This window comes from Centruroides vittatus, unplaced genomic scaffold, assembly GCF_030686945.1.
Source record: "Centruroides vittatus isolate TY-2023 unplaced genomic scaffold, ASM3068694v2 contig_18, whole genome shotgun sequence".
Classification (NCBI taxonomy): domain Eukaryota; kingdom Metazoa; phylum Arthropoda; class Arachnida; order Scorpiones; family Buthidae; genus Centruroides; species Centruroides vittatus.
In genome coordinates, this window is record NW_027121101.1 from 1,353,806 (window position 1) to 1,366,557 (window position 12,752).

Here is a 12,752-nt window from a genome sequence, read left to right on the forward strand (position 1 = left end):
GTTAATTTTTAATAGCTCATACGACTTAAATTTAAAATTAAGCTCACATAAATCAGTTGCTAATCATAAAAGTTATATTGTTAAATAATAAAAACTCGAGGTTTATAATTTCAATTCTTTCTTTAAACTCATAAGAGTGAAGTTCGAAACTTCAGGTAAATATAGATTAAACTATTAGTAAGATAATAGCCGAAATAGCATTCGATATAACTACATACTGATGATTCTGCAGCAAAACAACTCGAAATGACCGATAGTAAATAGTCTAAATAGCACTGATGTTATATGATATTACCAAATTCTAGCAATTTCATCAATTCTAATGATTTAAATTCAAAAATTATGCAAAACAATCAGCGAATAATCTCAACAGGACACAGAAAAATGGCATTTTTAACAATAAATAAATCGAAATCTACTCTTTTAAACCTCAGAAACTCAAAAGTTTTACACAAAATGATTCTTTTATAGGTTAAAATAATAGTTAAAACAGCAATTATGTTACATTTAATGGCTCATTTCTAAAAATCAAGCCAATTCATACGACTTAAACTTAAAAATCAGGTAAAAGCACTCGGTAAAGAGCCAAATTATCCAAGAGAATTACTTTTTTTTAGCACCTCTCGAAGACTCATAACGATCCACACGCATCTATCTTCAAATAACAATTTTCTATCGAATAGTAATATACAAAAGCTAAGAATCAAGACAATAATCCTCGCTGGCAAGTAGTCTACATAATACATGCATTACTATTCCGCCACCATCTTGACTCAATCAGCATTTGGAGAATGATTCTTGATATGCTTACAATAGAGAAAAATAGGCGCTTTAACAGCGATCTGTTTCATTTCAAGTAAGATAGATTAGTCATTGTTAAGATAATTTAGTATTCCCTGCTGTCACCTGTTCTGGAATGGAAGCGGGGGAACAAGTAGCAGTAAAAAAAAAGAAAAAAAAGAGAGAGAGAGAGAGAGAGGAGAACCAAAAAAGTACTCTCTTTAAAAATCAATCAACGAAATAAGTTTAGTAGACACACGGGAATATCTTTACGTTTCCACCCACTACCGCTTTTCCGAGTCGTTTCCGCGCACGGAACTGGAAAATTCGGCACTTGTCAAATAATAAAAAGCCGCTCTCTCGCCATACTTGTAAAAAGCAGATAAACATTCAATTTACGTTACTCTGCTTCTTTTTTTATATATATATATAATATCCGAACACTCCGTAATGTTAGTGATGCTTCATTTTGACAAGCGACGTGAATGAAATTGCTTTTCCCTCCAAATTATCAAGATTTAGGAGAAATATAATAGTGTACTTCTCGCATATTTTCGTTAGAAAGGATACTGTATAGAGTTTTTCTTCGGTGATAAACCTTTATAAAACGCTTTAAACGATTATTTTTTTTTTTAAAAAAATCATTTTTAAAAGAGATTTGTCAACTTTTGTATTAATGTAAATTTGCAGAAATCGCTAAGAAATTGCCTGTGTAACATTAAGCAAAATTAGGAAGTAAAGTAGACAAAAGCATCTCTTAACTTTCTAGACAACGAAGAAGACTTTTTATAAGTTTATCGTCAATAAAAATGACTTGGAATATGTTGTCAATATGATTTATAGTGTAGTTGTTAGTCTATTTAACGAGAATAAAATATTTGAAATTGTAAAATGGTCCAGTGTTTGTTCTTAAGAATGTTTATGCATCTTAACATTCGGCAAAATTAGAGCCATGTCAGTTTTCTTCATGCATTCATTCTTTCGCTAAACAATTTACGTTCCATACATTTCGCAATTTTAAAATTTGAAAGTTCACATTTTAAGCTTGGAATGTGAGAAATTTAGCTTATGACTTTTTAAGAGTTTTCACAATAATATGCTATACAAGTCTTTTCTTTTTAATTTTTAAGATTATAAATCCAATATTAACTATCATGCACTCGTCTTTTTGACTATCTTTAACTCTTTTTACTAGAAATGAATTGCCTTTTGTGGAATTAGAGTAAAACTAGTGAACCCATTTCATTATATATTGTAAACCTTCGCTGCTGATTTTCTTCAAATTGCTCCTAACTTTGGTAGTTTTGAACTTTTCCAAAATGGAGAATTAAGAATTATTTTTGTCATTTTTGTAACTATTCGGTGGCGATGGAATATAGAGGCCGTGACATAGGTCATAATAGCACATCGTGATACAAACCGATGAAATCAATCAATATGGAGCGATTTCAAGAAGCCCGGAAGGCTACTTTTTACTGGAAATTCTAGCTAATGGGTATTAATATAAGATATTCTATCGGCATTTTAAGCGAAGAAATTAAACTCAGCATCCGAAAATATTTTTGAAAAATTTCATAAATGATTCGATTTTCACTAAACGTCTAGGCACATCTTTAATACATTTAACACTCTTATTGTTTATTATTATTACTTTTAGAGCAGGCGTAAGTCGAATAAGTTTAGCCCGTTTCTAGTCGGTTCGCCAAGTTTTCCCAGTTATCCACAGCATTGTAACTGAAGCATGAATTCACTGTTGTGCCTGTTTCGTTGCTATGGTGATAGTGGATTGATTAGCAATTAACCACAGAATTAATTATTATCTGACGTGACTGTAAAATGAATCCTTGAGTCGTGCGCCGAGTCACTAAGTAGTTTTACTTCTGTCTTTGTTCTTCCTCTTCGATGACGACCACGTGATGTTCCGGATCACGTGACGGTGGAATCCCTTATCGGAAAATCGGTTGAGGTTACTACCTGTTGAAAGTATGTATCAAGTCAAATGGCACGGCTTTTGTATTATTTAATTTATATGGGACTAGGTCAAGAAACATCTTTGGACGATTCGCTGGCACGCATCTCCAATCTATCTAAGTTTATGGCGATTATACCAGAGAAAAATCTACTTACGACAATACGCTTTTCCTCGGGGCTTCTCTCAATACGCTTATAAAAAAAACTGATCTTTAATGCTCGATTCAGCCACTAGAATAATTCTTTTGTGAATAAACTTCATTTTCAACATAAAAGAACATACAGCTTTAATTTAACTTCATCCTATTAATCTCGAATGAACTATTTAAGCTTCCTATTTGCTCAGCTTGTTCGCATTTAAGCAAATTACGCGAACTCACGCTTTTACTAACAAGCCTATACTGAAATATGGCGATTTTTTTAAAACCTACGCTAACAAAGATGAATTTACTTTCATTTTGCTGGCTTTCATATACGATTTCGTTACGAAACCGCATAAAAAACTAGAGCTGTTTGTCTTATCTATTCCCAAACAGCAATTAAAGCATCTCTGTTTAGGAACTGACAAAGAATAAAATGCTCCATTTTCAAAATGCGGCTAACAATTTCTAAACTTTTTGACGATTTTATAACGTCAAAGGCTTTTGTTTTCGCTTAAATTTTGTATAAAAAAATACCCAGAAACAATTTTTCCGGCTTTTGTCAATGCTTTTCAACATTACGTTACACAGAAAAAGATAATGGCGAATCTAACAATCGTCAATATTTAGCAATTAGAAGTTTTATAAAAGTTTAGTAGCACAATAAACAAACACGTCAGAAAGAATTTAAAATTACGAATATAATCCGAGGGAATTCTGCAAAGTTCTTAAAAGAATCTATTGAAGAATTATATACTTGTTCACAACACTTTATAAAGATGTTGAACGTATCGAAAATAACTCTTAAAGCGGATTAAAAATGGCGACGCCAGTCTATAGATTCCGTACCCTCTTTAAACTAATAATATCAACATAGGGCGCTATTAAAGAGCGTTAAAAATATATTTTATGGGTTTAAGTGATTGTCCGTGGAGTTAGCCTTTTGCCTATTTCCAAATACAAACAGGATAAAGGGAGATCAAATGCATATATTTCCAGCAGGATGGCAGTATTTAAATATCCTTCCTGTTTGCAGCGCCCCTGTCGTCCTTCCCCTAAAGCATTACATAGAGTCAGAGCAACTGGTCAATACCATGACTCTACATAATGTGTTTACACAGCACGCCATACCTAAACCGTCAGCTTCTATCTAAAGATAGTCATTGAATACACACGCACAGTTGTATTGGCCACGTCTATTGGACTCTTTGTGCGCTAAGGTGACGATTTCATATTCCAGTTTTGTTCCGAACAAACTTATTTTTCCTTTGAAAACCATTCGCTTTGGCCATAAAGAGTCGATCGCTCCACTTTTCGTAAACATTTTCGTGGCTGCAAGTAGAGAAATTAACGCTTAAAATCAGTCAGCAATGGCGTAGCCTATTTGAATTAAGTAAAGCAGTTAAATGTCGCAAGGAAAAATCGCTAAATCAGAAAACAGATAACGAAATCGATTGTTTATTTTATTAACTTTCGAGTTCTTTGTGATCTATGACGATGATATCACGTCTGCAGGTGTTTTCGGGACAAACTCCTTTTTGCTTTTAAAATGCCATTCAAAATGCATCGAAAGTTAAATGTCCTCACCGGGAAGGCACATTTATTGAGCGCAGTTAAAATTAAATTATCTATTAGAATATAAACTTATAGCTACTGAAACGTGGCAAATTGATAAAATTAGCGTGTAAAAACGAAGGAGAGAATTTCTGGAAAGTTAAATATCGGTTGTATTTTCTGGTTATTGAGTATCTCGTTTTAGATGCATAAAAGGCGTATCAATGTCAGAAAAGCCAATATACCTCCGAACGATCGCATAACGCATTTTTATACAATTTTCAATCAATAAGCAACAAGTATAGGATTCATTTACAAACCCGATAACTATATCTGCATACATAATATCCCGTTACAGATTGCTTACGGGCCATTGACCTCATTGTGTGATTCGTAGAAATCGTAACGGAGGGGAAGGCAAAAGTGTTGATAAAAAAAAGACTCCAGAAAAGTAAAATAGGGTCCTTTCGTGCAGCTACTGACTTCCACGCGAGGCTTAAGATTGTGTCTGTCCCCCAGTCACGTGGTCGCCAGTCGGAGGGACATGCAAACAATCTTCAATCCGCTTAATGGACGGCAAAACAATCGTGATCGGCCAAGTGCGTGATTGGATGGCGTTGATTGCGTGGTATTTGATATGTGTGGAAAGTATACAGAGGCATACTTACGGTATATGATGCCGCTGGTAGAATTGAATAAAAACCATCGAAGATTTGGCTTACTTAATCCAAGGAATCGATTTCGAAGCCCTCGTTGATCTTGCCCATAGGTCAAGATTTTAAAATAGCGCACCAGAATCGGGTTCAATAGTTGCACAGAATTCAGTAAATCTTGCAATTATCCAAACATAATGATTGAATATTACGCACCGAGAAGTAAAAATTCCCCCACGAATCAATAGGCCGAATTGAAATTTAAACCATTAATAGGTTATGCTCGGTTTAAAATAACTTTAGGCCGACCATCCGGGCGGAATCGAGTGTTTATGGACATGATGACGTGTTAAAAGTTTGATCATCCCTAACGATTCAAGTTCTGCTTACAAATGCAAGTTTGAAGAGCTAGAAGTTTTATTGGAAAATCGCTGTTTAAATATTGTTTAAATGGCTTATTTCTCTTATGCAATCCTTTAAACCGCGATTTATATTTAAGGATGCTATCGTATTAAACTATTTTGATCTTTAATAATTATTATCCTATCCCATGATAATATAAAACTGAGGATGGGATTTTATCCCCAAGTTAAATGTGATAGGGTTAAATACAATTCGAAGTCGTATCGTTTACGGAACGCGGATGTTGACGGGCATTTTTCTCGTTAAGAATCATCATTAATGCATAGATTTATCTCAGAAATGAAATCTCTTTCAAAACTTTATTAAGATGTATAAACCTTGATAATTATTTGCGATATTTAACGAACCAAAATAACGAGTCGACCATATTTTACTAGTAGAATTGGAGACTGATAATGCCTAAAGTTTACCAAAGCTTCTTCAACAAGAGCGCTCGGAATAGATCCCGATCCCGATAGCGATTCGAACCCGGACTCTCTCGACAGAGGAAAGATTCGCTTCCATTCTTGCGATTTATACATTTTTGCAAGTTCTAAGTACATAAAACTTTAAAATAATTGCAACTTTTATTCGTAAAAAAGAAACAAAACTCCAAAGAAGTTTCGCCTTAAGATAATAACCATTTATACAACGAACCGCGCGTTATTATTCTGCCGTCGAAATAATTATTCTTTCTTTATACGAGAGGTCTTCGCACGAATTTATCTTGCGAGGCAATCTACAAATCTAAATGAAGACGAAAAAACGCCATAAAAGTCGCTAATTTTCTTTATTAACGGGATAACAAGTCTAAGTTGCAAGAAAAAAAATTGTTATATAATCCGCCGCCGAGATAGAATTCCAAAGGTTTTACTCTTTTGACAGGTAAACCTCATAATTACCTACAACCGAAACATTCATTAAAGTCGATAAAACGAGGGAATACCCCCAAAAGGGTAAGAGTAAAAATTAAAAAAAACTTTCGCATCGATTACATCCTCTTACTTAAAAAAAAAGCGAGAAAAAGTAATGGAGGTAGGTAGAAGGCACATGGTGGGATGTCATCTCTAAAGACCTGTGTCTCTTTAAACATCTTAATAGAGATCACAAATCTCAGCTCAGTTAATCGTCGGCTTAACGGAAGGTCGTTTACTGCCGTCTAAAAGAATTAGGCGCCGTAAACAGGAGAGAAAAGCTGAAGAGAGAAAAAAAGCAGACGATGAGTTGACAGATAAAAGAGTCGCTGCCGACGAAACTACGAATCGATGCAAAGCCGCAGCAGCAACAACTAGGCCTAATTGGACGGCAATCGCCTTTTAATTATGATCACCTCTCCCCCCACAGGATTTATTGACGGCGATTTAGGGAAAAAGTAACAACCTTTCCTTTTTATTCTCCTCGTATACCTTTTAACGGCAGTCATACGCGATTTATTTTCGAATCTTCCCTTCGCCACACTCCACGTGGACACTTAACGAGACCCCCAAGTGGGAATATTACCGTCCTATTTTTTCTCTATTAAAAAATTTATATATATATAAAAGGTAGGGGGAAAAAACCTGGAAATCGCATTAAACGGCAATCGTTTCTTATTTTATTTACTCCGTAGTAATTTAATTTGAGCGGGGGTTTAAAACAGAATGTTTACGTTGTTATAAAAACCCCGAAGTGACGTCAGCCGTTACACTGATCTATATTAATCGTTATCCCTCTTTTCGGTCACGTGACTGGCTGGAACTCGTTGCGTGAAGTGAGGGCCGTGTCGTTTTATGAACGTGTATTTTAATGCTTCTATCAGATTTCGACAAACAAATATCGCACTAAACTGCTATCGTAATGAAAGGTGATATGTCCATAAACGAAAACAAACACGATTTAATTAGGATGAGACACCCCCCACTTTTGAAATTTTTAAACGGCCATTTACTCCCACTACTTCGGATACAAACCCTTAAGGGCCTCCTCGATACGCCCAGGATAATTAGCGAAAAGATACGTTTAAAATTCGTTATATCCTCACTAGATACTGATTATTATAAATGTTATTGTTAGATAAACACTCATAATTCTATTTTCCACGGCATTTATTTTATATATTATTGTTGTACAATGAATGCTCATAAAATAAGCTTCGTTAATAAACGCAAGAGTGACAAGTGAAAATAATCGTTTTAAACTTTCTGCTTTCGATCTCTGTAAACAGCGATTTAAATTGATTTTAAAAATCTAAATTCGAATAAGTTAAAAATAAATAAATAAATAAAGAATGAATTTCTATACTAAACGATGATTCAAAAGTAATTTAAAAAATGTTTATAATTAAATCCATATTGAAAAAAGTTGACTCTGGCCGATAATTTATCAAGTGCTAAATGTCTATTTAAGGCTTATAAATCTTTGCAAATATATGCAGATTTTTTTGGGGAACTTAAAAAAAAGAAAAAATTCCAATTTTCCGATCTGAAAACCGAATAGATCCTTTAATTAGGGATAGTTGAATAACATACTTTTAACGCAAGAAATTTTATACACGACAGTTTATTTTCATCAATTTTCTTGTGTATATTTTTTAACATAATACATTTATTAGTATCTAAAATAAAATTGACTCTTTCCATTAAAGTAATTAGAATCAAAAATCTCCTTTAAGCAATAAAGCAAAGTTTATCCGGAGAAGAGTGGGGAAGACACGGAATCCTAACAAAAGATGTGCAGTTGGATTTTTCTATGTATTTTTTCCCCCTTTTTTTTGCAGACGAAAACAGTAATTAGAAAATGAGTATTAGTTTCCATTAAAAGAAGAAAGAAAAAATGGAAACGGAAGAGAAAAAGAAACTTAAAGCGACTTACCGATCTTTTCACAATTGCTCTGCTTGGAAATTTCGGAACTTGGAAATCAGTCTGTAAAATGACAGAAGTGAAATAAGAATCAGAATTTGTACAGAATTTGAACTTGATAGTTGTTACGTCATACATCAATTATCATAATAAATTATCTAATTGGTTCATTGATAACGTTAGTTTAAAGGGGGGAAAAACATGTTAACGGATCGTGTTTTGAATATTGGTTATGCAGAAACTATAATGTTACCAACAGAATAAACAGAATTTTATTAACTGATCGGCGATTGACAAAACTTAACATGATCGTCGCGTGCAAAGTCCGACTGGTAAGATTTTTGCGGAACATTTAGCCCGTTTTTAATAATAGAAATGGGCGAACGAGGCAAATTTTGTTTTCTTAAAAGTCCCCTCTTTAATTTAGCACATTAAAGACGTCAATTGTTGTGGTTTTGACCTTATTTTTCGAAGGGGGAAGTTAAGTGTGTCTTTCACTTACAGACCACATCTCCGACAAACCATAATGTGCGGGGTGGTTATTTACATCTGTGCGAGTAATTAACGCCATGTAATTATAGATTACCTTTCCTCTTCAATGCTAGAAGTACATTAACAGGAATTAATTGAATTTAATGGTTTACATTAAGGAATTATACAAGTCGAACGGGTTTCTTATCGGGAGCTCGGATCGTTTAAGAAATTGCGAAAAGACGGGCGACCGTCCAGCCAGGTGGAAAATGCCAGTGCGGTTATTATCTGCATCAACCAGTGGACGGTAACTCAGGGGCAATGGCTGGAAAACTGCATTTATGCTTCACTTGACCGATGTGCGCTCAGTAAACTGAGCCCCGAAGCTGGACTCGAAAACTTTCTAAAATGCCGGCGACGGCAAAATTCGTGCCAACTTCTTAACAGGTGGGCTCGGAAAAAGAACCTGCGCTGGGCGCCCGAGGCCGTCCCAGCCCGTCAATTGGTTGTCGGTAATAGCGAGAGAACTCTGTCAGTGCAAACGTTGTACAATAGGTACGTAATGGCTGAAATTGTGGTTCTGTGAGCCGATCAATAGAACGGGGAGACACCATGAATGAGTAAGCTTGGCGATGACTAGATGGGTGCCATGCAAAGGTTCTCTCTCTCTTTCTCTCTTTCTCTCTCTCTCTTTCTCTCTTTCGCTCTCTCTCTATCCTGACCGACATTAAGTGTGTTTGCTCATCGGGTTGTTTGTGTTTCTGAGGTTGTTTGTTCCTGTCAGTAACTATGGAGCGATTCTACAAAATAGTTTCGTTCTTAGATTACATTCTAATAATGGGCGATTATGGTTTTGTTCTTTAACAATTGATCGCAACTTTGTGTCAACTTCGTAAAGACGAAAGCACGACACGAAGCGTCACGCACGAAACTAGGGTAAACCCAACACTTTAACTTAAAATTGCGCAATGTTTACATTACCTGACGGTAAGGGGTCTACTCCTTGCGGCTTTCTTATGGTGCAGAAAAGATAGAATTACAGGAACTGTTCTGGACGTTCCGACGTCTTACTAGTGACTAATTTAACTCTCAACCGAAACAACGTTGTGTATACAGTTACGAAACGAAATATGAAAGCCTAACTCATTTCCGCTTACCGATTAAAATCTTTCCATACGGGTTCGACTCCAAGAATTAAGGAAATAGATCCGTCACGATTCGTTTTATGACAAAGTTAACCTATGTACGCATGTTAATGCTATTCTTTGAACGGCTCAGTTTCCATAGAATTGTCAACGTTATGTTATGTCAGCAAAGATATTCGATCAACGCTGTCAACCTTTGGACGCCATCAACATTAGGAGGAGGGTTTACTGTTACGTTTAAATGATCCCATTCGACTGTTACAAGACAGACGGACCAGTTGATTGTGACTCAGAAAAGAAATCAGAAGGCTGTCCCCCGCTTGTCAGACTCCATAGACACCTGCCGCACTGCGGGAGCCGATGACTAAGATAGAACACCTAGAAACTAACTCTTGAACCCCTCTTCCCTCCGCACCAATAGATGACTCATACTCATTTCACCGTCTTTTGTCAAGTCGTCGGGTCGAAGATCTCTTTCGCCCATCCAGCCCGATCCTTCAATATCGTTAGAAAAATGAATATTTTTGAACAAACGGATGGAGAAATTGTTTATCCCATCGTCGGAGACAAAATAAAATATGGGCGAAACCCCTAGGCAAATAATAATTCCTCCCCCACGCGCCCCTGCAGTTGATAAGATTGTAGATCGGAAGGTCCAAACCATTGCTAGAACGAGAAGGGGGAAGGCACAGCTGAGGCGATTGGTGCCTCCAGGGGGCTAAGCTGACGTGGATAGCTGGTCATTCTTGACTAATTATTGATTCTGTAGAAAGTGAATTATAGATTGTGCGCCGAGCATAACTACACGTCAACTACAAAATCTAACCAGTGAAGTCGAGATAGTTTAACTAAGCAGCTTAATGAAAATTTCCTACTCAATCGTAAAAAAGAGACCTGCCCGTCGACACTCGAACTTTTAAATAATTTCTCGTCTTTCATTCGAAACTTCTGTATGCAAGTTAATAATTACTAGATACTGCTTTAATTATGTAACAATTTTCATAATTAGACGACGCTATGTCGCCTGCATGTACACTTTTCCAAGAAATGAAAGCTGCTAATACTTTGAAGCACACGTCTTTTTTCAAAACGTAATTTCTGTGTCGTCATAGTCAATTAAGTTAAAGGCAGGTGGTTAATACTTTTCTATGCCGGTTCTAAGTGGGTCCCTTATCACGATCTTAAGTAGAATTTCGCCATCTGCCTTGCTAGATGCTCGGTAAACATTCGTGGGGTTAATGTACAGCCGATCTTTATTGGAAATTAATGTTCTTTAAGAAGACATCCGAAGAAGAAGAGAGAGAGGAAAAAAAGACGGGGGTTTTAGAGGGGTGACGACCATCGACTGAGAGTTCAGTAACTGCTGTGGCGTCATCCTCAGTTTGTCGCGGCGATAAGGACAAATCCTCATTACCAAGACGAACAATACCATACAGAAGCATTGAGGAGCAAGAAGAAGAGAAAAAATAGCAATATAAACGAAACTTTATACTCGTCCACAGATATCTTGCTTTAACAAACATTAGTTTATGGCGATAAGGAATTTTCGTTGGCTGTCATTGTAGTGGTCGTCGTTGTGGAGGGGACGAGGGAAAGGGGGAGAGAAATGGTTGCAACGACGTTCCTGCATGATAATTGATTTCCAAGGGTAATTATTTATGAGATAAATTTTGCTGCTCCGTCCGAATAGTTCGCAATTTGCCCGCTCCTGTTAAAACCGTCAGCGAGCGGTGACAGCCAACTGGACTAAGCAACCATCTACCCTAACAGTATTATTAACAGGGAATTAATTGCGTTTCTTGTAGGCAAGATGTGGGCTTGAATCCGGCCATTTCCAAGGAGCCGTAACCTGGCACTTCCAATCGGCGACCGTTAGGACAGGAAATTGGTTTTTCGTTTGCCAGATGCGACGGCAATGCGTGCGATTCGGTCACGTGACGCACGCAAAGCAATCGGGCGACGACACGCCTGAGGGTGTCGAGCAGTCAGGCCTACCTGCAGGGGCCTCTTTCTAGTTTCCTTTGTCTACTGTCTGAGTCACGGGACGACCCTCTGAAGATGCCCTACTCAAGCTAGTAGTGAGTCAGCAGCGGACGGAGCAGGCAATATTTCAGCTAGAGGAGTAAGGCACGGAGACAAAGGCCTTCCTGCTACTTATAGGACCATAAACTGATTGACTCATGCACGGAGCATGAGGGACACCTCCACCAGCTCCTTCTTTTCCTCCTGACCCTCCTCCCAATATGTCACGAGGTTGGTAGGATTTGCTGTCGCTTGTCGTCTGATCCCAGATGGTAGGGGATGGGAAGAGGCAACTTGTTTGACTTACACTCATAAAAACGCGACTAGATAACGTTAAAAACTTTCTCTCTTTTATTTCTTTGCTTTTTTAAAATCGCATTCTTCGTTAAAAGACAAACATTAAATTAGCATTGGTCGAAACAATCCGGAATTTTTTCTTTTCTTAAAATGCACGGAATCTTAATTAACCGGAGTTGACATTTAACCGGCAGATAGTTTAAAGCTTTTAATAAGTTTCCATAACTGAAAATGGAAGTGGATTTATATTAAAACTGTTGCTCGAATGACATATAGTCTACCCTCTTGGTAAGAATAGATTTCCCTTATTCACTGTTCTTTGGTGAAGGGAGGGATTTGAGAGGGATTGATCATCCCTCCAGATGCCAAAGTCTGCTAGGGGATCAGAAATCTATTGTTTGCTGGCACGTGGCAGAAGAAACGGGACTTTCTAACGTTTGATCGAACAATAGACGGAAATGTCGTTTTTCAGTTCTTGA